This window comes from Onychomys torridus, chromosome 21 (genome assembly GCF_903995425.1).
Source record: "Onychomys torridus chromosome 21, mOncTor1.1, whole genome shotgun sequence".
NCBI classification, from domain to species: Eukaryota; Metazoa; Chordata; class Mammalia; order Rodentia; family Cricetidae; genus Onychomys; species Onychomys torridus.
This window is the reverse complement of record NC_050463.1, coordinates 22,661,949-22,688,897: the sequence shown is the minus strand read 5'-3', so window position 1 is coordinate 22,688,897 and position 26,949 is coordinate 22,661,949. Positions and strand designations below refer to the sequence as shown.

General features: G+C 41.0%; 1 protein-coding gene across 1 annotated transcript in view; it reads right to left on the bottom strand.

Annotated features, from left to right (window-relative positions):
- Slc8a1 (solute carrier family 8 member A1) overlaps nt 1-26,949 on the bottom strand; it is a 310,778-nt gene that overhangs the window by 72,211 nt on the left and 211,618 nt on the right. The gene's annotated exons all lie outside the window — the stretch shown is intronic.

Below are 26,949 nucleotides of genomic sequence, written 5' to 3'. Positions count from 1 at the left end.
AGCAAGAAAAAGAAAGAATACTTATTTAAGTATTTAACTCGTGTTGTCTAGGTATCTCCTGGAAGGCATTGCTTTAGAACAAATTAATAAAGTACAACAAGAGGGCCAATGAGAAGCTCCAGTGGGTGAAGGCACTTGACACCCAGTCTGAGGACTTGAGTTCTGTTCATGGAAATCATCGGTGGAAGGAGAGAACTGCCTTCTGCAAGTTGACCTCTGACCTTCCGTCACATGCCATGGCAGGTACACTCCCATACACGTATGCACACATACATACCCACACCCCTCCCACATACACACATAGATAAAGAAAGGAACTACAAACACAATAAAATATTGACAGAGATGTTATCCTAGTGGTGGACAATTTCCCCTTTTCTGTGTTTTACTTTATTTCCAAAAATAATGTGCAAAAAGTTTTTGTTGAGTTTATAATAGAATTACATCATTTTCCCTCATCCTTTTCCTCCCTCCAGACTCTCCCATATACCACTCACTAATTTAAAAAAAATGCATGGCCTCTCTTCTTCCATTTACTGTTGTGATTGTGTGTGTGTATGTGTGTGTGTGTGCATTATATTACAAGTAATATATATTCCTAAATACAGAAGGATGACTGGCTTAGTCTGTATAATGTTACTTGCATATATAACTTTTCAAGGATGATCAGTTGGTGTTTTTATCATTATATTTCATTTCGAGTAACACAACATATGCATAAAAGCATTATAGAATAGAACAAAATCTCCTCTCTTTCTACCTAGTGTCCTAGAATCTAACTTATTTAAGTTCCTTGGAAGTTGTTATTGTTTTGTTTGCATTCCTAAAGATGGAAACTATTTCACCAGTGTAGTGGCAGTGGAGGGGATAACTGCTGGTGTAATTATTTTCATCCTGTGCCAAGCTGACTTTGAACTTTCATTAAGCTGTGGCATTATACTTCTTTTCAACTTCATAAATACACTGTGGTGCTTCATGGCGAATTCTTCCTGCAATCCAGCCTTTAGTAATGTTTGTGCTATGGTCCTATGGCTGTGAATGACTGATGAACAGTCAGGACAAATGCAAATATTATGCAAATCTAAATGCCAGGAATGATGCCAGACATAACTCTTGATGGATCTGAAAATAGATCATCCTAATATTAACTAACAAAGCTTAAGTGTGGTATATATTACAATTTACCCTGAGCCTCCAAAATACTGACTTAACAAGATTTTTAAAATAACATTAACCGAGATAATATCTGGTTGAAGTTTCTGAAACAAAAGGCTTATATAAACAGAAAGTTTTAGTGACATGGAGATGGAGATACTTTTGCTAACATTTTCTGGATCTTTTAGAAAGAGGTGGGTCTGTAATCTTGCTTTTAGTTCATTGATGAAATCTGCCAAGTTTCACTTAGACATTGGCTTTCTAAGGATCATTTGTCTTTTTATCCTAGAAAGTATGAAGAAATTCTCCAAATTTTCCCAGCCCCTCATTCCAAATGTTTAACTCCTCCTTCCTGGGCTCAGCATTGTAAAAGGGAGACCCAATGACGGCTTCCTGTGCTTTGCGGCCTCCTATGATCCTTCCCTTACCCAGAGACAGAGCATCATGACACTGACACCCCAACTTCTTCCTCCTGAGAAGCCAGGGCTCGTGAGAGTGCCTTCTCTTTGTGTTTCAAAAACTAGAGCGGGTGAACAGCTAACATGACTAATGTAGCAATAATTTCAAGAGTATGACAAAGTCCAACTGCACGTAGAAACAGCTCCTGCCTGATTGTTAGACAACTTTCTAGATTTCACCTACTTATTCTGTGTGTGTGTGTGTGTGTGTGTGTGTGTGTGTGTGTGTGTGTGTGTTTGTATTAAGATCAGCTGGCCTGACTAATTTGGGATGTTTAGTTGTTAATTTACATCTAAAGATCCAAAATACTATAAGAAGCCCAAAGAGACCTATTTAAAGCACATTTAGGATTATACGTCCTATTTGGAAAATAGAAAGCATCTGCTACTTTAAGTTAGATCAAATTTACCATCCAAAAGGTGACCCAAGTTCTCCCTCTCCCTCTTTTGTTAACAAAACGCATGCTCCTTTCCACTTTGTATTCTTGCAGTCTTCAAATGGGGTTGCACATGCGTCCTAAAATGAGCAATGTCATGAGAAGAGGAGAGGGAACGTGAAGGAAACTGACAGCGTTATGTCAGCTATTTTCCTTAGGACCAACGCCCCAACATTCATTGTGAAGGCCCTTCCTCATAGGCGGCATCAAACTGGTAAGCCCCCACGGTAGTGAGTCAGGTTGCAATGTCCTTGCTTTTTATTATATGACCCATATAATTTTCCCAGCACACAGTGCGTCACAGATACAGCCATACTAGAGAAGTCAAGAAAGCCTTTCCAGCAAGTCAGTGTATAGGAAAGGCACCGAGATTTTATGCCCAAGGGACAATATACCCACTTACTCAGTACCCTCAAGTCACCCACTGACGTCTTATCACTGCAGAATGTCGCCACTAGTCCTCTACCGTGGTGTGCTAGTTAGCCTTGGTTGTCAACTTGATACAACCCAGAACCACCTGGGAAGAGAGTTTCAGTGGAGGAATCACCCAGATCAGGTTGAACTGTGGGCGTATCTGTGGGGGATTGTCTTGATTGTTAATTGAGGTGGGAAGACCCATCTTCAATGTGGTAGTGACCATATCACGGGCTGGGTACTGAACCATATAACAGAAATGAAAGCAAGCAAGCAGGTGGTATGGGTGCATTTGATTCTCTCTGTTCTTGACTGTGGGTTTGATGTGACTAAATTCCTGCTGCTGCTTAAATTCCTGCCATGACTTCCCTGCAATAATGGGCTGTAGCTTGGAATTCTAAGGTAAAAACAGACCCTTACTCCCCTACACTGCTTTTAGTCAGGGTACGTACGTACGTACGTTATCACAGTATCGGAAATGAAACTAGAACACGTTGTAATAGCTTGATTTCCTATGCCCCAAGGCAAGAGTTATAATAGCCCATAAAACTAGTTTGCAGTTTATCATTGGAGCATCTCTATTCATCGGGACCAGAATTTTTTGGGAATATCTCAGCATTTGGCAATCATGATATGAAAAAGAAATGAAAGATGAAGACAAAGAAATGTATCTATGTATGCTTTTATAAAGACACCTAGAATGGATAGCATTTGCATAACAGCATATCATTTCAAAATCATTAGAGGTGGAATCAATAACGCCCTTGGCAAGAGAAGCCATTAAATTATATATTGATTTAGCTTCTCCAGTACAGTAAAGCTATTAATAGGAAATGTGATTATTCAAGGCCATTCCAGTCGCTCTCAAGTAGCAGGATGAAGTCAGGCCTGAGTTAATTCTCTAAATGAAGACAGACAAAGTCAGGAACCATTGCTTGCTAGGTTCACTTTATACTTCAGACCAGAAGTAGCAACGGTGAAACAAACCACTATAATTTTCAGAGGGAAATGTCATGTGAAATGCGGGACTCGATTGCCGTTTCTCACTTCGTGGAGCCCACCCTGGAAGACCAAGCTGCCAACTCAACCCATCACAGGGCGCGCTGCACAAGCTGGGGCTGGTTTGCTGCGTGCAGCTGGACAGCCGGGATAACCACTGGGAGCATGCTTTTGCTTCCCAGGATTTGACAGTCGAAATGCAGCCTCAAGGACTGAGGGGTCCTGAAGGGTTCCAGTCTCCCCCATTGCCACATTGAAACCCTGTTATAGGGACTGTCCCTCACTGAGATCACAGTCGCATCCTGGCCTTTCTGCTTTCTTTACCCACAGGAGGCTGTCAGGTAAGCGTGATTTCTTTCAGTTGACAGGTTGACAAAATCGAGCCCGAGAGAGTTGGGTAGACATAGTCTTTTAACCAAGCACAACTCGTACCTCATTGCACTGATGAGGAACAGAGAGAAAAACAAGCGCCTTGCTGTTTTCAACAATCCTGATTGTTCTAAAGACCTCGAGGAGAACTCGCTCGATCTTTTCCATTCTTAACTACAAAAATCACATTTTTTAAAGAAATGAGTAAAACAGTTGAAAATCTTATGATAATGTTAAAATATTTCTCAATGGGGCCAAGATGTTTATAGAAGCCATTTTTCATTTTATTTTTAAAGATTTAGCTAAGAAAGGAAATTATTTAGTAGAAAAAAAGACAGATCTTCCCTTCTGGTCTTGATGGTGTCTTTCATGTGCACACACCAAGCCAATAGGATTCTGCTTCTTAGTTCTGCTTATCTGATGGGTCCCAAAGGACTCACCTCCTCCAAACAGACTACCAAGGAGTCTGGCCGTGAGTCATTGATGAAGGGGAGGAACTCATGGCTTTATTAGTGGTGGTTAACACAGAAAAATCTCTTTAAAATACACTTCAGTCTTTGTTAAGCTACAGTGGCACTCCTATCTTCTTTTTTAAAAAAAGATTTCTAACTTAAATCTGACTCTGTCTTTCTGTGGTTTTGTTTTCCTAGGTCTGCCCTTGGTGTCAGAAGAAGATGGTGGCAAGGAAAAGATGAGCCTGGGGGTTAGAGAGGAGGAATTCCTTTTCAGATTCTCATGCTGAATGTTCAATGAGAACATCACAGATTTGGATGCTTCCTGAGTTCTCCCTGTTAAGATTTACCCTCATTTAGGCACACTCACAGGAGAGTAGAATCAGGCCCTTTCTATTTCTTAATCCACAGTTCTTTCTGATGTCTCTAGAAGTAATTTTTTACTACTTAACAATTTACAGAGGAAATTAGACTCAAAGAAGTTAGTGGCATCCAACTTTAACTGTCTATTTCCTGAACTGGCTTCAAGGACCAGCTCCTTTGAATTAAATCACCTAATGTCAGGTACCAGGTCCCATAGTCAACTATTCCGTATATTTATGACCACATTAAATAATGGAGGTCATTAGATTAGATTAAATGCAGAGTTATTATTTTATCTTTACATTCACAAAGACTTCTTGTATGAACGAGAATAAAATTTTATTTCTATTTTTGAAAGGAATACAGGACATGGTATAATCTATAAAGGCTGTCTTACAAAATTAAATCTTTGAAGAGATAAAAATTTAATTGGAAAATGTCACATAAACACAAGGGGCCTCACCAAAGCTGAGGGCTGAGTAGCCCAACACTAATAGGCTCAGCCTCATTCAGTGCTGTCTGATAGAATTGGATAATTTCAGGCTCACTCCCAACCACCAAATTAGTATCTATATTTTAATATTTCCAGATAAGTTCTATGCATCGTGAATTCCAAGAAGCCATGATAAGACAAATGGACTCTTAAATTGGATAATGTATTAAGAGGTTGGCAAAAGTTGAGTTTGTTACAGATCTCCCCGTCTGTTACAATCACCTTGGAGCATCACAAACTTTTAATCTCCAGAACATCACAAACTTTCAATCTCTGGTTTCACCCCAGATAAGCTAAATAAAACTCTTCAGTTGTAGAGACCCAGTACAAACATAGTTTTAAAAGATATTTCAGATGACTCTAGTATTTGATCAGGGCTGGTAACTGGCTGATGCTGATGGCCAGCTAGAATGTGCGTCCTGGTGGCTAAAAGACTGCATTAGAGAAAGTGGGTACTGATATCACCTACCATGACTGGCTTGGTGTTAATCTGTGTCTTTGATTTCAGTAGTGCACTTTTTATGAAATTAGGTGCATCAGAGTTTGGTGTATATGGAAAGGATGGGACCGTAAGTTCCAGACAAAACAAAACTTTAGATCTAATGAGCAATCTGGGTTGAAACACGACACAGCAGTATTGGTTTTTGTCTTTCATTGAATTCTATGCTATCTTTCCTCTCAGCAGACAACCTTAACATAGGTGAGAAAAAAAAAACCCTTTAGCATCCAGGCAGCAGCACTTACATTCATGCAGAATCATTTCCCTCTCAACAACAGATTGGAACTCTGTGATGTGTTTCAGGCAACAGTGGTTACCACAGAGTAAAAACCTAAGGCATCAATTGCACCAAAGATGGTTCTGTCTCCTCTCTTTTCCTGGTTCTCCAGAAAGCCTTTGTGTCTTGTGAGGAAGGGACCACATGGTCAGAACTGGGAACTAATACACATGAGCACTCTACTTGCAGACTTAGAAGTGTTGCTGGACTGACCACAAAGATCCCTGCAATGTCTCTAGTCACAAAGTGGAGTCCATATTGTGAGTTTGACAACTGTTCTAAAGTGAGTCTTCAGGAGAGAGTCCCACAGCTCAAAAAGATAAGTAGACTGAGCACCAAGAGGACAAGAATCAGAATAGGCATTTCCCTAACGAAGATAAACAAATGGCCAATAAATGCATGATTAGTCCCAGGGAAAGGCAAGTCCAAGTTGCATTGAGATACCAAGTCTCACTAGGATGGATGCGATGAAACAGATAACATGTTAAGTGAGAATGTGGAGAAATTAAGATCTTCACCAACTACCAGTAGAAATGCAAAGGAGTACAGTGAACAGTTTGGAATAGTCCTCAGATGTTTAAAAAGAGAGTCACCATAGGACCAACAATTCCACTTCTAGGTATGTGGCAAAGAAAATAAAAACTGGAAGCAAGACAAAAATTATCAACCAATGGATGAGTAAACAAAACGGGATCTGTTTATAAAACAGAATATTACTTGGCAATGTAAAGGGAGCATTGATACATACTAATGCATAGAAAACTTAAGAAGAGTATGGTATATTCAGTGAAAGAAGCAAGGCCTCAGAGGTGACATACTGTATAATTCTATATATACACACACCCCTACACTCCAGAATGGGCATATCCAGAGACAGAGAATATATCACAAGAATTTCTCTAGGTTGCTAAAACCCCATGGGCGAGTATAGGGTTTTGCTTTGTGGATAAAGTTTCCGAATTTGATATCAGTGAAGGTTGCAAATTCCCAGGGCATACTAAATCCGCTGAATTGTGTATTTTTAAACTGATTTGCTTCTGTGGTGTCTGAGGTTTACCTCAAAGAGCCAGTGCCGGGGACACTAAAAATCTGCAAATTGTACAATATATCAGTCTTCACAAAAGGCTGCTTCCTTGGGTGAGAAAACCTAAGGATGCTCAGAGCTTTCAGTAAAGACTCAAGTTCTTCGAGTGTTGCCAAGAAGGAGCTGGGGTGCAGCATGCCAGGAGACAGAGCAAGCCATTACATCAAAGCTAAGTACCTTCTCTGTGTCTGTCAGTTCCAATCCCCTCAGCCCAGGGCTCTCAGCATCCTTACAGAGAGCTGCCTGCTTCCTTCAGCATCAAGGGCTGCCGCTTCTTTGACATGCTAAGTATCTCTCTCTGGTGGCTGTTACCTCAGGCCTGGCTTCCAGGCCTTATTTCTTTCCCCCAGGAGTCTAAAGTATTATGAAAAGGCCAGAAGCATCACACACCCCTCACAGTATTTGTTTAGAAAGGGAAAAAAAGGAAAGGGCTCTAATCATAGGTTATGTCTGTCCTTCAGGAGGCACCATGATCTTCCATCACTGAGGGCAATCTCCAGCTCCATCGTTGAAGTTCGTTTCTATCTCCCCACAAGGAACAAGCAATAAGATTGCTCTGCATGGCTTGAATTCCCGTGAAACTTTAACCTTTCCCCCTCCTCTTCCAGAATTGATTGGCGAGTGGCTTTTTGATTTGGGCATAGAGAAAGAAAATGGAAGTCAAAGGAGACCCTTGACTAGATATTTGCCATTTTTCCTTAAGTGGTCCAAGTTGACTCTCCTTTCTTACAACATTTGTGATATGAACGGGTTGCTAGTCTTATCCTCTCTGTTAATACTCTCACATTATTGTGAGGAAGCTAGGGAGAAGCATTAGGCATGGGTTCACCAGGGATCTTGTTTAATATCCCATGCTAAGAGGGTTACAGGAAAAGCACCCATGAGTTCATCTGCTTATTCTTTTGAAATGGCGAGAGTATGTAAAAGAAGCTCATATGACTGGGTTCCTCACTTGGCTCTTTTTGGTTCAGGTAATTGGATGGGCTCTACCTGGCTTCTTTCCGAATAGCAAAGATATAATATATTGAATGAGATTAACACACCTTGCATCACAGCAATTATGATATGTTTGCAGGGCTGTGATGAGCAAAGAATGAGTGTCACTGTTCACAAAGTTTGGAGGATGGAGCTCCACAGGTTGTCATATGATCAGATGGAATAGTACATGCAAAGATATTTTGTAAAGGGCGATGAACATTAGTCCCTTGTCGTTATTAGCTGAAATGTATAGGGGGGAGGGTGAGGCTCAGTGGTACAGCAGTTGCCTAGCTGGGTAAGTAGTGGCAAAGTTTTGTATATCTTCTTTGCTTGTTTGCCCAATTATCAAAAGGGTGGTTGGAAAACAGTGGGGACTGAAGTCAGGAAACATCAAATGAAGTAGGGGGCAGTTCCCACACATCCACTTTCAGCTACAGCTCTGGACCACCCCCTGTATATTGAGATCACCAAGTGTAGGAGTCAAAGAAGCAAGGAGCACAGTTTCACTATGCTTAGCTTCACAGTTCCAGCTCTGTCGGGTCCCCATTCACCACCAGCTGCATGTCAGAGGGTCTGAGGTCTCCCTTCCAGGAGCTCTTCTGGGAAGTAGAGCCTGGCAAATAGTGATGCTACCAGTCTGTCATTGAAATGGAGTCTGAAGATGAGAGTTCCCGAAGTGGCTAAATGAAAACGATTCTCCAGAAGAACTGTCGTCCACACCCTCATCTCTTTGCCTCATTAAGTGGCAATTGAAATCATTGCTTCAAACAGAGGGAGTGGGGGACAAAGACAGCTACATTCCTACTTGCACCAGAAAGACCACGGGAACGTTCAAGAATACTGGAGTGAGGGTTTTCAAGAATAACTCGTCCCGTTTTATTTTCCTCTGTTCACCTTTTAAACAGAATGGCGAGTGCTTGATTTTTTTTTTTCCAAATGCAAAATAGTAACAAAGATAATTTATTCTTGGTTTCTTGTTTCTTTAAATATCAGTGGTAAACTTTAGTCTCAGAAGACATAACCAACATCTTGGCTCATGTCTGTGATTACAGAGATCTGGGCATGGGGGCAGGAAGATGGAATTAGGTGACAGCCTGGGCTACACGGCCCATGGCAGGCCAGGTTGGGCTACAACATAAACCCTTGGCTCTAAGACCATGGAAACAAAATGAAAACAAATGGTAACAATCAAATGCCTCCTAAAAACATGGAAGCAAACTGAGAAACTCACAGGTTATCCTTCTTGAAACAAACAAACAACAAACAAAGAGAACCTATGAGCTTTCTACCTTTCCTTGGAAGATACAGTGAATGATTTGGAGAGATGATATAAGAATACAGCAGCTATTGTCCCAGGCATTCTAATACCTACCAAGGTTCTGATCTAATTTCATAGGATGCCAACAAAACTACACTGGCAAAGTCTATTAAGAAAAAGCGACAATGGTATGTATCCTGGAGACTGTCCCTGACTTTATGATATTTACATATTAACCTAATAGTTGCCTCACTCATTTGAAGTCAATGAACATCCGTCTTAAGGGAGTAAATGTATAAGGAGCCAGGGATTGTTACTAAAGGCGGCATGCCAAGACAATTGTCCAGTCAGTGGAAAATAAAATGGATCATGCATCAGACAAAATGGCTGGCCATGATGGTTGACACTGAACAGCACTTGTATCCTGGACTCTTTGAGGCACATTTTTAACCTAATGATGAAGGACTCTCAGCCTCTTAAAATGTATTCCTGGGTCATGGAGATGTCACATAATGATTGAGTGTCGATCTTAGCAGGTGCAAAGCTTCAAACTTCAGTAACTTCCCCTGCTCCTTGACATGGTATCCCCTGATTTGTTCTCAAGACTACATCTATTTCTGTAATATGACAATGTTGCCTGCCCTTGAAACTAGCTTCTCTAGAACCCATTATTTCAATGAATACCTCCACATCGAGGTTAATGTTAAGAGTGTCTTGTGGGAAGCGAGGCATGGCAGTCCATGCCTGTAACCCCAGAGAGCTTGGACAGCTGAGAAGAAGGATTGAGAGCTTGAAGCCAGCCATGGCAACATGGTAAGATTCTCAGAGTGGGGGAAAAAAAAGTGAAGGGACAAAGAACATCTTCTCTAGGCCGGATAACACATTTCTTAGGTTCAAGTTTAGAAACTATTATCAGCCCCTTAATTTCAGTCTGCCATTGCCTTCTGGGGTGGTGGTGGTGGCGGTCCTCTTTCCCTCTTGGCCTGTAGGCCACCAGGAAGAGGTAGAAAGTGGCGACAGAAAGCTTTGTAGGCAGCCCATGAGCACAAACGGAGACAGCACTCCAGGAGGCAGATGTCAATGAATCAGGTCAACTTTATTCCAGAGTATAAGGAATATACAAGATTGGGGAGCCTGGGGATAAACCCCAATTTGCATTAAGTGGCACACTCCTATCATAAGGCTCCTACCTCAAGTCTTAGTATCACGTGTGCAGCAAGGGAGCCTTCTAGCTGGGATCTTTGTCAGGGTTCAAGCTAAAGATAAGTCAGGCATCTGGTACAGAGACAGCTTTCAGATAAGGTCAGCCTTCCAGGCCCAGGGACTTTCTGCAGATAAGGGCAGGTAGAGGCAGGACGTTCTGCTGGAGGGAGGGAGCCCCAGGTTGCCAAGCTATGGAGATAAGCTGCCAGGCCACAGGGAGACTGCAACCTCTGCCAGGCAACAAAAACCTTCCAACAGCCTTCTGTAAGAACTTAGAATAAAATGAAATTGATAAGGCTGACTGCAAGGATGGCTGCTTCCCCAAGCTTTATCAAAAGCCCTCCTATGTTGGCATTAAACTTTTCCCTGAGATTATTGCTGTCTTGAGACCTTATTTTTTTCATCTATATCTATAGCTCTATCTATCATCTATCTATCTATCTATCTATCTATCTATCTATCTATCTCTGTCATCTCATCTATCTGTCATCTATTTATCTATTGTCTATCTATCTATCTATCTATCGTCTATCTATCTATCTATCTATCTATCTATCTATCTATCTATCTATTGTCTATCTATCTATCTATCTATCTATCATCTATCTATTTTTTTTCTAATAGTAGAGAGTTTCTGGGGAGATCAATGGAAGGATCACACTGTTGGAATGTTGCAGGCCAGCCACAAGAATATGCTGAAAACATCTCTCTAGGAAAGGAACCTGCTTTGGGATTGTCGGGAGATTAGCTGGATTTTCTTAGTTCTTTAAATTCGTATTCTTTCTTTCATTTTCCCTCTTCCCATCTTCACGGCCACAAAACTTACAGCAGCAAACTCATCTCTCTGCACGTGCTCACATAAAATATACTTAGAGACAGATACTAAATATGTTCTTGAACATGGCTAGAAAAAGCTGGTAAGCGGTGAGCTGACGCTGACATTTAAATTTCACATTTCTGTTCTATGACATTGTGAGTGTGTCCACACAAAGTGTAAAATGCATGTGGAGGTCAGAGAACAACATCCAGTGTTATTTTTTGGTGTTGTCTACCTTTTTTAACACAAGGTTTCCCATTGGCCTGAAAGTTTGCAAGGAGGTGAAGCAGGCTGGCCAGTGATCCACTGCCGCACACCACTCCCAGCCATTCTTAACGCAGATTCTTGGTATGGAACTCAGGTCCTTGTGCTACAAGGCAGGCAGGTGTTTTTTGTTTGTTTGTTTGTTTGTTTGTTTGTTTGTTTTTACCACTGAGCCATCTCCCCCCCTCCCCTGCTCTATGTTTAATATTTAATTGCTACCTTACATTAAATCAAGCTTTCCATATTTCTGTCTCTAGGTATGCATATTAAAAAAAAACACATCTGGGTTTCAATTCTGTATTGCATGGTGGATACCCACTGCTTATGAAAAAAGCTAAGTAACAGATAGAAATACGTTGATTGGCAAGTGAGGTGTGGGGTTGGAGGGTCAGGTGGGGTGCAGTTTTGCTTGTGGCAAAGGAGTCTTCTAAGAAGTTCCTAGGTGAGCTTAAATTGTCCCAAATGCTAATTTTTCCATGAGTAATTAATAATAATAATGTCAATGGGACCATGACTCAGAGCACCTCCACATTATTGGCAAAAGAAAGGGCTCAAAGAACCCTTCTCAGGCACAAGACTCAGGTGGCTGAACTCTTGTTTCCCATTTCCTGCCTGTGCTTATATTATTTCTCTACTCTTAAGGCTCAGGCTCCTGGACCGTGAGGTGAGCACAGTAATAGTATTTATTGCATCTGATTGCATTATGCACCGGGGCTGGTACTTCTTAGGTACCACAATATTATGACGAGTGTTCAGTGGGACCCTGGATGACATTATGTCAAGTGACAGACCGGACCTTTTGCAACAGGACTCAGGTCTGTGGTCTCATGAACATGACTTCATCTTGGTCTTAATTGCTTCACCTGCAGAAATACAACTCTTTCCCCCTGAGGTTGTAAGAGAGTCTGAGGAGAAGAAGGGACTGGGTGCATTGCAAGCATTCTTTACCCTACAGAGAATAAAGAGCGAAGGGAACAGACGTTAAGAATTTCAGGAAAGCTCCTTTCCTGACACCAATAGGAATCAATGAGAAACACGCTTGCTTTCTCAAATCAGATATTCAGAGTATCTTCTTGGGCTATCTTCCTCTGAAAAAAAAAAGTCTAAAAACAAAATAAAACAAGAACTAGTCTTGCCCTTGAGAGACTCCCATCCTTGTTTACATAAAACACCATAAGCTGCCAGTGAGCCCCACTCTGAATCCGTAGGCTGGGACTCCCCACCTTCTTTCTCACTAAACACAATCCAGCAAATGTGGACAGCTTCGAGATAATGCGTGTTTTACTTAAAGCATTTCCTGGCTTCTCAAGATAAGTGCCTGTTCATTGTGAAGATTTAACAAATAGAGAAATGGGGAAAAAAATAAGTAACAGCCTTGATGTTGGAGATCACGGGTGGCAACTCCACTGTCTCCGACTGCACGTCTATGAAATGATTGTTGACTAGAGGGGGTCTGTGATCAAGTCTCTGGTCCTCTCAGTCGGACACTTTGAAGATATTTAGCTCCTAATAAATTGCAGAAAAACCTTCAGCATGTGTTTTGCTATGGGTGAGCTCTTTGGCATCAGCCTGTTCAGAGGCGACCGTTTTCCTTCTGCTTTTCATCAACATCTGGAACCTCCTTTGACACTTACTGTCCATAGTAACCTTCCTCAGCCCCTTCTCCTCCACTGGCTTTTTTATGAAAGTTCCTGTCTCAAATTTGTCATGTGGAAACCTTGTGTGTCCGTGTGTAAGAGGAGACATCCTCCCCTTGGTTACTACTAACTTTTAGGTTTCTTTTTTTCTCAGTAGATTTTCAGGATTCAGTCGCCAACATTGTTTTCTCAGAAGGCCCTCCTGCCTACCTCACAAAACCTCACGTTTGCTTCCTGATAAATAATCCTCTCTAAACCACTTGCTCTGCCAAAGCTGAGTGCCCTGCATCTAAGTGGCTGTTCCCTGGGTGGTCATCAACACAGCATTAGGCATTTCCACTCGGATTCAGCTTTCGCCTTCCCAAATGCTTCAGTTTCTAGTCTAGAAAATAAGAAAAAAAATCTCCCAGTTCTTATCATGGAAATGTCCCTGTTCACCTCTCATTACGAAAAGGAGCAAATTGAAATTTAATGAAATCAGCCAATATCTCAAAACTAGTGGCTTCCCGAATCAATATTAAAACTCATCTCCAGACTCTAGCTAGCTCCATGTCAGGCATTTGATTACTCTGTCATTATTTCAGGTTCTTCCTCTCTGGCTATTGAAGGCCGGTTTATCACTATTCACAGCAAACCTTTGCTGAGTCTCCTCCTTTTTAAAACTAACTACATGGTGGTGTTAAATGCAGATGGAACCACATTCTTTGTCTGTCGGTTCTGTAACTCACCACCTTTTCCATGTTGTGCATCATGCTGAGGGGCACTTTATAAATTTAATGGCTTACACAGTGAAATTTTGGGCTTCCTTTAGTAGAGATAGCTATATAGAACTATGGCTCACACAGTCTTTGACCTCTAACAAATGCACAACATCTACAGACATAGCAGTGAAGAGCCAAGGTAAAGAAATAAGCACTCAAAACTGAACCACAGTCATATCAGGGTTCCTTCATCCTAGCATACATCTGTGTATTGTTCTCTTCTTTCATTGACCAGGGTTCTAGTGTGTCAACCCCAACCAATCACTAAGCAAAGAACACGATGGCAATCTATTAATCTATTTTCATATAGTAGGAATTTGGTTAGTAATGGTATATTTGTATATATGTGACTGTGTGTGATAACTAGAAAACAGCTTTCTATTTTTAAAAAGGCCTTAATTTCCTTAATTAGAAGGGAGTAATTATAGAAGGAATTGGCTTTGCAGTGATATGGTAAGCCTCTTGGGATGCTGCGTGGGGTGCCTCTATGGGGAAGATGCCTCCGGAATAGTTGATGACAACAGATAAGAATTAAAACTGACATCAATTAGGAATCTAAATTATTAGCAGCAAAGCATCAAGGGCCTCAATATGCCTCCTGCTTTGTGCTGTTGCCTTGGACTGCTGTCGCAAAACCAACAGGCATACTGGGAACTCTTACTGAACTTTCCACTACAGCACCTAGGTGGCTTTAAAAACCCTTCCTGGGTATTCCGTTCACCTAAAACACACCTAATAGTTATTTCCAAACCCTTGTTCTTAATGGAAGGGACCCAGGATGCTTTATAGGTAAGACAAAATTAGCAAGGAAACAATTTAGCTGTTCAATGATACGAGCAATTTGAAGCTTAAAATCAAAATTAGCAAAGCCAGAATGGACCCTATTGGCTTTGAAGGGAAAAATGTGTTTTGCTTTTTTTTTTTTCTCCTTTATGTTCCTTGCTTTAATGGAAGTTTTCCCTAGTTAAGCTTTGTAGAACTGCAGCTAGCTTAAAGAATGCAAATAAAATTTAACAAAATTGAACTACTGGACCAAACATGGTGAGGAAGTACTCAGTGAGAAATTTGTCAATCAATTATCGACTTCTTTCTGATGTGGTTGTGTTTAAAGCACACACTGTAGGTGGGGACTGTAGGAGACTTTGTAAGCGGCTGTTAGAATAATTTCATTTTTATTATGGGGCGTATAGTTTGCTTAGGATCCAGAAAACAGATCTTCCATTGTCATTTCAGGATCCAGGTTATTTTGAAAAACTTGTAGGAAGTCCGCATTTCTTTTTTGTTCAGAGACTTGTGTAGGTGGAGCAGACAGTGGGATCTAGATCTAGAGCTTTCAGCAGTATGACCTTATCTAGTCACTTTCTCTGAATTTCAATCTCATGAAAAATGAAAGGAGGAAAAAAACGGATGCAGCTCAGAGGGGCTTAGTATAAAAAACGTGGTAGCAAATATCAGAAGACTTTCTCACTTAAGAAAGTATCACATGTAGAGTGCCTTTGTGGTTACAGTCCATCTACTTCATTTCCTCATTTGGTCACTATGTTTGCTCAGCTCGAATTTGACAATCCGTTCAGTGAACTAAAGCTCCTCAATTCCTTCCCCCAAATGCACAGGGCAATAATGTCTGAATTGTGAAATATTCATTGTAGGAAATGAGGGTTTTCTGTGTGAATGCAGACACAGCAGCACATGATGTCTACCCACGCTTTTGTGTTGCCTCATTTTGGAGTTCTGTCTTATATTTATAGAACCAGAGCCTTCTGAAACTGGTAGCAGCAGGTACAGTTGACTGACAGACCGCACACACATCCCTCATTAATTACTTATTATGATGGCGTCACACTGGATTTTAGCATTTATACAAACACACCAGGTAGAATTGGATTTAAGCTGTGTTAGTTATATCTCCCATGAAATGAACATCATTGAAGGAGAAGCTTTTTGCAATGATTCTCAGAGGCAGGTCTATATATTGTGAGTGAACCCTAGTCATTCAACAGAAATAGGCCTTCAGTTTTTATGTTATTTGGAACAGGAAATCTTTAGAGAGTCATTATAGTTATAGATTTCTGCCTGTATAGTCAGGCGTTATCTTGGTACAATATTTGTAGATCCTGACTCCATTTTATAGTGTTTTCCTTTGGATTTGTAGGATAATCAAAATCTCTGTTACAGTTTTGACTGGATCTTCCTTCAAGAGATCAAGCTTCCTGAGAGATCTAAAGGACAGAGATATTGGGAGGGAAGGGAAGAGGCTCTATCATGTAGCTACACTATCCATCAGTCACATAGCTCTGGAAAGTTACGTTCCCAAATAATGTAAACTCTTCAGACAGTGCCCCATATTCAATAGTAACCACACTATCCATGGACCTAACACCTGTATATGCTGTGACAATTGGTCTAGGGCTGATACCTGGTCATTATGATTGTCATGGCTGAGCACACTGTCATACGTTTGTACTTGAGTTTGTTGTTGTTTTGTTTTCTAATCTATGATGGTTCCTTACATTTCTCAGCAAGGGCAATCAACATATATTTTAGAATAAAAAAAAATAGGAGGTTTGTTAGTGTTGATTTCACCAAGTAAGTGAGCAAGATGAACGGCATGTAGGTGATTCAAGCTTATGGCATGGGTATTACTGGGGCAGGTTAGATATACTTAAAAATTGTATGTCAGATTTCTACAGTATATTTTTCCACTCAGCCATTTCCTAAGTCTTTACTAAGGGCAGGATTATGCATGGAGCCCACGTTAGCTGTCAGGGAAGAATAAAGGAGTGTGAGTTCATAGTTTCAAGAAAGGACTGACATGGACAGCAGAGAATACATATTTTCATCTGTGCTAATTGTAAGTAGGGCTCTGTGTTATGGGAACACAGAGGAGGAGGAACTTTACAAAAACCAGGAATAATTGGTCTGAGTCTTGATGCAAGAGAAGAGGTTTCTTCTACCAGAAATATATTCAAGACTCAAAGACGTGTGTGTGTGTGTGTGTGTGTGTGTGTGTGTGTGTGTGTGTGTGTGAGAGAGAGAGAGAGAGAGAGAGAGAGAGAGAGAGAGAGAGAGAGAGGAGGGGGGAGCAAGGTGGGGGTGAAATACAATTCAGCATGACACAAACCTAAGTTGAAGCCAGATAAACAAAGAACCCTAGTTCAGGGTAAGGAAAGAGCCTGCTCCCTACAAGAAGCATCCAGGTCCATTTTCCTATGTGTATGATGTACATGTGTGAGGTCGGAGATTGGTGAGTGATGTTTAAAAGCAAAACAAAAATAAACAAACAAAAAACCCAACCTGAGTGTTTGAAGCCAAGGGAAATACAAAGTCATGGGGGCACAATTTTGCAAGGATGGGAAAAGGGGTCTTGGTTATAGACTACCATGACTTCTTTTGACTTTTGACATAATCAGTTCAAACAAGAAGGAAGTCAGGAAATATTTAAATACTATTTGAAGAAAGGTTTGGCCTCTTGTCTGCCAGTCTGACTGCCAAGGCTGAAGAAATAGAAGCTGTTCTAATTTCTGTTCTGCAGTTTTTCATTCCTGAAAACCTGTCTGCAGGTCAGAGAAAACAGATTGAAATTCCACGAAGTGCTCTCTCTGAGCTCCTCCTTTAGACTGCAAAGACCCATTTCTCATCACAAGATGGAAGTAGAGAAATACACATTCTACCGGAGAAATACCAGTGAATTGTAAACTGACCTGATTTGCATGAGCAAAAAATCCAATTATCTAACACAAACTCCTGTCTGAGCACATATTTCACTTTGTTTTGATCTACCATGAATGATTTTTTTTTTTTTGCCAGCTTTTGACAAAATGTTGCTTGCCTTACATATTAAGTTTTAAAATTAACTTATCAAAAATTGAAATACTGGATGTCTGAATTACATGTAAGATTGCAATTGTATTATTTTATACAGTACTGACAGAGGAGCTGGTGAAAGAATTAAAACACCAAAAAAAGTGTAACTAAATGACCAGTTAAAGAAAGAGGTGTAAAAAGGGGTAAAAGGAATATCATTCTCTCGATATGAGAGTCTCTCTCTCTCTCTCTCTCTCACACACACACACACACACACACACACACACACACACACGCACACAAATATTCAAGTTACTCAGTTTGTAGTATGGTATGTGAGGGAGAGAGAAATGGGAAACAGGAAGAGAACGAAACATCTTGGGGTCAATCATTTAATATCATAGGCAACTGTAGTACAAGAAGATTGAAGGCATGGATAACATGCCATTGACTCTTACCTTTTATTTATTTTATAAAGGTATGAATAGACAGGGGCTGAAGGTAAAGTAGAGACCAAGGACTCAGCAGGAGCATGTCATGTCGTTGCCAGGGATAGGTGGGTCTGGTCCACCACAGTAGAATGAGACTAATTCAAAGTAGTTAAGATTAGAATGTGATCTGGCCTCTGAAGTAGAGCAGATTGCTGGATGTTAGGGAGTTATACCAGGCATTAATAGAGAAGATCCATTTCAAAGATGCACTCAGAAAGTGTAGACCTATGTATGATGAAAGCCAGGTAAAATGTCTGTTGTGATGGGCAAACATATGTGCACTGTGGCTTCATGGAATTGAGAAATAATACAAAGCTATGCATAGATAGCATCACACAGCAAATCGCTGTCATCACCTGGGAGAAGCGGCACTCCTCCAAAGACACTGATGACAGCAAAGATGATGAGCGTTTATTGAAGACGCGCTGAGTCCTGAAATCAAGCCAGTAGAACGGAAAGAAGATATAAAATTGAATCTGACTTTTATGTGGATTTCAGAAATATGTGAGTCTATTGACTCCCCCAAGTTCCTGGAAGAATAGTTGGGATCCACAGAAGTTCCACGCATTTGGAAAGGAAGACGGGATTTTGGAACAGGCATGTAGGCCAGGACTTGTGACGAGCATGCTTTCTATGATGTCAAGGGCCAGAGGTTATGGTAGAGCATCTAAAGTTCCTTCCTACTAAGGCAGGGGAGCTGAGGCGGGCTGAGGAAGCTTACTGGGATCAATCTAGTGTTGTAAGATGTAAAGGAAAGGAAGAATGCTGAGAAAATTTTTGGAGAAAAACGGAAATGGGAACAATGCCTTCTCCCTGAACATTTTCTACCTGATTTGCCTGAATCTCTTTTATATGGTTATCTTTTGCTAGTTTTCAGCTATGAGCTATTTAAGTAATTTTGTGTCTGAGCATGGAGATGGGTAACAACATAAAAGATTAAGGAACTGGGAAGGTGGAGATAATAAACACTTGCCTTGGTGTGTTTAATCTAAGTCAGAATGGGATGCGTCTTAAAGACCTTATGGAGAATATCTTTGAAATGAAGAGGGAACCCTTACAGAGGAGGGTATTCTATGCTTGTCATACACATTGAGGTAGTGGCTGAAGACACTTTTGTGGTGTGAGCAGACTAAGTTTTTTTCCCAAGAGAATTATCTTAGAATAAAACGTTCACTGAATGTGAAATCTTTTTCTTGAATAATGTTGCTGGAAACAGTATGCTAAAGGAGGAGGGGGGTGGGGAAGTGGGGTAGCGGAAGGTGAAGAGGTCCGCCATAGGAACACTAAGCAATTGCAGAGTCCTTAGGAACTATGGGCTGTAGGGTAGGATGTGTTTCCACTTAGACGTTGTACTAGGTCTTGGACTGTATTTTAGAAACTAAGCCAAAGAGATGATTTGTGGTGTGATGGCAGAGTTGGGAGTGGGGAAGGAAGGGACCTGAGGTGGAATATTGTGAATGCATTCAGCTTTGAAAAAAAAAAAAAAAGAGGAGGAGGATCTGTAATGACTGATAATTTTTAAATGGAGATGACAAAAAGAAACTGAAAGCTAGATTAATAATGAAGAAATGGATTCCCAGCAAAACCAAGGATCTGAAGAATTCACCTCTGAACTTGGGGGATGGTTCTGAGACTGTCTTAGTGAGGATTTCTATTGCTGTGAAGAGACCCCTTGACTACTGCAATGCTTATAAAGGAGAACATTTAATTGGGACTGGCTTACAGTTTCAGGGGTTTAGTCCATTATCATCATGGCAGGTCATGACAGCGTGCAGGCAGACATGGTGCTGGAGAGATAGCTGAGGGTCTTACTTCTTTGACTGCAGGCAACAGGAAGTGAACTGAGACCTTGAAGGCTGCCTCCACAGTGACACACTTCCTCCAACAAGGCCACACTTCCTAATAGTCTCACTCCCTATGAACTTATGGGGGCCAATTCCATTCAAACTACCACAGAGACTTATAGAACCCCCCCCCCCAATATTAGACAAGTGGGTCTTTGGACACAAGTGGTGACCAGAGCAGAATGCTTTCTCAGTATGCAGGAAGCCTTGGGTTCCATCCCCAGCACTTCATAAACTGGGCATGTGACACCATGTCTATAATCCCAACACTCAGGAGATGGAGGCAGGAAGACCAGAAGTTCAAGGCCACCCTCCCATCGATAGTGGGGACAGGAATAGCTTAAGCTATATGAGGCCTCATAACAGACAAACACCACAGTTGCATTCCCTTTCCCTGACCTCAGAACCTCTGGCAATGTAGGTGCAAGGTGAGCAAGAGAAATCTCTAATGCTTAAGAGTCTCCCTAGTAAACCTACGGGCATGATCCACTAATAGGCATGAGGAAAATGTTAGGTGTACTCCTATCTCCAGGTTAAAAAGTAAAAGGCATTAAGAAAAGAACCTCAGTGGTGCACGCCTGTAATCCCAGCACTCGGGAGGCAGAGGCAGGTGGATCTCTGTGAGTTCTAGGTCAGCCTGGTCTACAGAGTGAGATCCAGGACAGGTACCAAAGCTACACAGAGAAACCCTGTCTCAAAAAAAAAAAAAAAAAAAAAAGGAAAATAAAACAAAACAAAAGAGTCTCAAAGACCTCAGGTCTTTCTATGTTTATTATTATTATTATTGTCATTATTATTATTATTTATCATCATCTGCCTTTAAATAGCTCATGGGATCAATCTCCTTCCATAACACTTTCTTACACTGATCAGATATCATGTTCCGGGAATGAAAACAAAAGGTGATTCTTGCAGATTTTATTTAACAGAGAAATTCTCCAACCCATTTTCTTTCAGCATATTGATTCGTGGTAAAAGTCAGTTTATTATAGGATAGAATTATTAAGTCCAGGGTAGTCTTCTGGGGAGGAGGAGTTCTTTATGGTATATCAATTTGTTCTACAACCTGTATATATATAACTTTCCATCGGAGGATGGCATGGTAGTGCCCTGTATATCCCACACATCTGTAGCTGCCAACCCAACACAGCTGGCATGTACTACTGAGGAACTAGACCAGGCTTGTCTGTCTCTCTCGCATGCAAATTATGCCTATCACTTCCCTGTTTAGAGGCCTGATGAAATAATTCTCAGGCAATCATTCAATAGTGATACATCTCCTCATATATGAGGGACCCAATGTCTCATGCATGCAGACATCTACATTACTTTCCCTAAGTTAGGAGATCATTAGCAGAAATGACAGCTGATGGCTAGGGATGGGACTATAATCTTATTGTGCACAGTCTAAGGACAGAAAGGAACCAGCAAATCACAAATGTCAAAGATGTCATAGAGAGAAAGGTTCCTTAAGAAGGGCTTGCCAGCATCTAAGCAATCACTTAATTCCCTAACCTATTCCCTGACTTTTATGAATGAAATAGCCTAAGAAATTCACTTAATTAAGCAGGTGGTTAAAAGAAAGAGAGGCACTTGGCCACATTAGCAGGTGTTTTCCCTTCATGTCCTCCTCTGGCTGGCATCCAACCCTTCTGGCAGGTACGTTCTTGGGGCAGCTTCCTTCGCCTCAAATCTTTAAGCATGGAATCTCAAGCCAAATTCAGTGTTCTTAGAATGGGAGAGAAGTGGGTGTCCGGAGGGAAACTGATCTCTGAAACTCTTTCCTATTTGGGTTTTTTTGCTTAGCTTGTTGGACTTTCCCTACACTCTCTGTGGAACTAAGCATGATGCTACCAACGAGGTTCTAGATGAGGTCTTTTGGCAAAGGTCCACGGTGAACGGCTGCTTCAGAAGGCGGCATGGGGGTAGGGGTGGCTTTCACGGAGAGGAAGCAGGGTTTCCCGCTCCCATCTCTACCTCTGTCAGTTGCCTAGAGTGCAAACAAAGTCTCGACCGCCTTCTCACCCACACAAGCAAGGGACACTCAGCAGAAGTGACCAGATGGGCAGAGAAGCAGAACCCTAAGCTTCTCAGAGAACTTGTTGACTCTCAGCCAGTGCTTGTAAAGAAGAAAGGAAAGGTAGAGGGTCTTGGAGACTCTGAAATTTTAGGATGAAGTTACATAACTAAACTTCGTTTCGACCTTAAATCATCAACAACATCTCTGTGTGCATATTCTCTTCTAAACTGAACAGGTGGTGGTTCCACTCAAGATATAGGAATAACATGATGGTGTCAACATGAGTAAAATACAGAAATTAGACATAATTGAGCTGATTGTAGGGGAGATAATGGCAACACAATCCTCCATCTTGAAAACAACTGTGGTTAAGTGAAGCATTAGGCTCATACACACTGGCTATTCTCTCATGGGAGGCTACAAACAAGGTTTTTTTTTTTTTAAAATTCATTTCTCTAACCCAGGAAACTGATTTATAAATATAAATGTCAGAGAGTCATATTGTGTGTTCTTCAAAATGCCCACTCAACTGACATCTAATTACTTCATGTCATTTCTGTAAAATATTTCAAGGATTAATTTCATTTGCTGTGGGACACTGCATGTTAGTTTTTAAAAGACTATTAGCAAAACCTACCCAACCATAAACAGAATATATTCTACACTCTGAAATAAACTGCACAGTGAGATGGAAAAAAAGGTGACTGAAAACCTCAGGTGACCTCCTCTCAGGTGTATGGAGAATATGTTCTCAGCATGCTCATAAATGTGCAGACTTAATACTGGATAGGTCCTTTCTTCAAGACACTCCCTGATCTAGAAAGTACGTCTGGACTTATTCCAAGGGTGATCATTACTCTGACAATGTTCATAGAAATTCTGTAGACATTCCACTTTCCAGTCAATATACTATAATATTGGAGGGATTTCCTCATGATCAGTGCTCTAAGAAAGGATGTGCAGGCTACATATAGAGTAGTGAGAGCCAACTGAAGGACAATGAGGTTGTGTGCTTTGTGGCTTGTGACTAGATCATCACTTGCTTTCGATGGGACTTAGAGGGTATTGTCTACATGCTGTCCTAAAGCCATCCTTCTCCGGGCTATTTCTTAATCCACAATGGTTGCCCTGCAAAGAACAGCCTTCCAGAAGGATCCAAGTTTAGTCTGCACTATACTGCTGGTGATCAAAACCCTAGCATCTCTCGAGGCTTATTTTCTACAGGACAGACACTTCTCCAGAAGAGGGTGACAATAAAAGAGGCTTTAGAGAGGACACAGTCTTGCTCACAGTGAAAAAGAATCTTTCTTTGTATTTCTAGAGCTGTGTGAATTAGCATTTTGGAAGCAAAGAGAAAACTTTCCCATACTTTGCAAAGAAACTTTGCCTTCAAAATTCTTTTCAATTAGAAAAATACAAGTAAAAAAATCACAGGCCCAGAGTTTGTGCCTTTTGACACATTATCCTGGTTCTACATGATGACCAGTCAGTGTGAAATTGACAGGAACTTACTCTTGGCTCTTGTTCTTAGGTTTGGTTTTAACAGAGGCATTCTGAGAAGGCTGGAGAAATACTCACCAGTGGCCATAATTGGCCAATCAAGTCCCCCTTCCCCCCCCCCAAAAAAATCCCTGTATCATTTATCCTGATAGAGTAGTGACACAGAACAGATGTCATTCCAAAGTTAAAATGACATTGTTTTCATAACAGAATCAGCTTATATCACGCTTCAATACATCACAGTAATGTTCCTCTGTACACTGTCATGGAGAGGGTGAGTTAGATCTTTCCAGAGAGCTTGCCAAGCACAAATGATGGGAGGAGTCAAGACTTTCTCAGGGCACTCACCAGCTGGCTAACACATCCCCTAACTTCAGCACAGCAGTATAGAATATTTCAAGTCGTTACTACACAAACTCCCTTTTGAGTTCTCTGAATTTACAATGTCCCCGTGGTAGGTAGAAGACCAGAGATTTTGATGGCTGGGGCTACTTTGTTGTTCATATCATTTCCTGTCCTTCTTGGACCATAGTTACCCGAAATTAATTTTTGGTTCTAAAGCCTAAGAGCTGTGTGCACACCACTTTTGTCCACTTAGCATCTAGAACCTGGAAGACGTCTAGACTGGGAGGCTGGGTTTATTGGTTTTAGCACACATTAAGCCATTGTTTTGACAGCTTAGCTTCACCTTTGCCTTTCCCTTTGTGCAGTCCCACTTGGGTTATCACTTTAGTAGACTTAATGGTAGATTTGGGGATCAAGAATTCCTCATGCATGCACAATGAAAACTCTTCTTTGGGGGGACCCTGGTGGTACAATGCCACACAAGGATGTCAGTAACTGTCTTGAAACTATTGCAGTGAGCCTGGAGAAAACTTCTGCATCATGTTAGACTTTGAACTTAATTGGTTCCATGGTTCTCATCATCCCCGATACACATTGTTAGAGTGAAGCGGCCCACTTAGATGTTTATGTTTATTGAAACCAGTTATTATGAGCAAGAATAATGAAATAACCTTGCAAGGAATGCTAAAGAAATTCTCATTTCCACTTTACATTCTTTTGTTCTATTATCTCCTCTTTTTGTCTCTGAAGGAAAAAAAAAAAGAAAGATGATGAAGGTAGAATCTAAGTTATATGACAAAAACACTAAAAAACATGCCTCAATAGAGACTACACCCTCAAAAAGTAAAAAATTATCATAAAGAAAACACACCTCTTTGAAGATTACCAAGACAAGGAAAATAAACATCACCACCGTTTCTCATGCTTCTTAGTGAAGACGTTTTGTGATTTTTCTGGCTTTTCCAATTTCTTACTATTTACCCAAGACATGACAGGTGGAATCTGATCAGAGCTTTCTACCTATTTAATATTTTCTGGGTGTGAAGAAAAAAAATGAGATGTAGTTTGTAGATTCATTCCTTTGTGGAAAAAAATTGGGAATACATATTATTCTACACTAGAGATTCTGAGGTGAGTATTTTATTTTGGAGAGAAACAGGAATTAGTTTGTTTTAGATGTTCAACTGTCACAAGGCCAGTGAGAACCTCTGGTCTAGACTGAAGGTATGGTCATGGTTCACTGTCTCCAAATGGCTATGTTGCATTGTACAGAAGATTTATTTATGTCAATGGAAACTTAGAGGCTATTGGAGATCCCAGCTTGAATTATGCAGATGTCAGCCAAGGAAAGGGTCATACAACCTGAAATATGGAAAACTTTTTGGACATAGAAATACTAAGTGTGTGTGTGTGTGTGTGTGTGTGTGTGTGTGTGTGTGTGTGTGTGTACCTGAACCATCTTCAAAAGATGAGCTTACAGAGATTTAGACTGGCACCAGGCATGCAAAGAGTGAGAAGGGGAAATGCATCAAAAGGCGTCAACTTGGGGTAATGAGGAGAAGTCAAGAGGTTTGACATTCTCTTTGGTATCTGGCTATGATCACTCAGGGTGTTGCTCTCTTCACCTGCAGAGCACTGCTTCCATGCCTGTGTGTCTCCAAAGCTTGCTCTATTGTTGAAGATGTGGCTGTAAGTCTGCCTTCTCTGCAAAACCACGGGGGAGTCATTCATTCAGAACTAGACATTTCTGTTCTGAATTTACCATCGAAAGTCTTCTGTAGTCTCCCCTTCCCTATGCATATCAATTCCTGGCTTGCATGATTATAACCCTATTTGATCTCCAAGACTGATCTATTAGCATATTGAAAGCAAGGTTGTGTCTTCCACAACTTTTCATTTCTCAAGAGGAGAGAAAGTAGTCACGATTATTTAATAAGTAAAATCTATGATGGAAGCCATACAGGTTTCTTTTTTCCTCCTAAACTAATAGCATTTCCTCTACTCCTTCTAGCATCCCTAGATATCACAACATACCATTAACAAGGTAGAAGAAGCTAAGCAGGATGAAGCCTAAAGGAAGCAGGCAGATGCCTCCCTTATGCAGTGCATGGAGTCATGGGCATGGAGCATCATTCTGTCACTTAGACAAGAAGTCTCTGTTCACAAATTCCAATTAATGTTTGGTCTTAAAGAATGCTCTTGTGATGAAGAAATTGTCTCTAGGGCCAGATAGAGTATATTCCTGACTTTCCCAGCAGAAGCTGATGCCAAGCAGAATGGCATCTATATAAGCAACTTCAGACATGCTTTTAAAAAGTGTCATTGTGATGAGCCACGAGAAATGACATCCATGGTGAAGAACTCAGTGACTCCACTGCCCTGTTATGCTGACAGCCCACACAGACAGCAACAGGGGATGGCTGCTTTTAAGCCAACTGCTCACAGTCAATAAAACACAGGGATAAACTTGAGGCAGCCTTCCCCCCTCGTCCTCAGCAGCTGGCTGATTCTCAGGATGGTTTGCTCAGGCCCCTCTTGCCCTGTTTACTTTCAGTTCCTCCCAAATGTCACTTAGTAGAAACTCCACATTCCTGACGCTGGAGGAAGTGAACCTGGAGACACAGCTTTCATCAGCAAATGGAAAAGACTTTCAGAGTGTAGCCAGAGGTAAACAAAGCAAAGGGCGTAGAAGACTGGGGTGGTTTATAACTAGACAGCTTCATTGTGGTATTTGGGACTTAAGCACTCCGTTCCCATAACATTGTGCTACCACCGGGGCTTTCCATTTACCGGCTGCTGCCAGCAAAATCTAAACAGAAGATGTTCCTCATCCACCAACTATTCTCAAATCATTAGACTGAAAAAAAAATGCCATTCTGGTATGCCTAATGCTAAAGCTTCTATCAGTTGCCCAACAAAGCTGCAAGAATAGCCCACGGTATCTTGGCCAAAAAGACGTAATTATACCATATGGTGAAGATGAACAGAATAATAAACTGGGAAAGATTAGCTGCTAAGTCAGTGCTG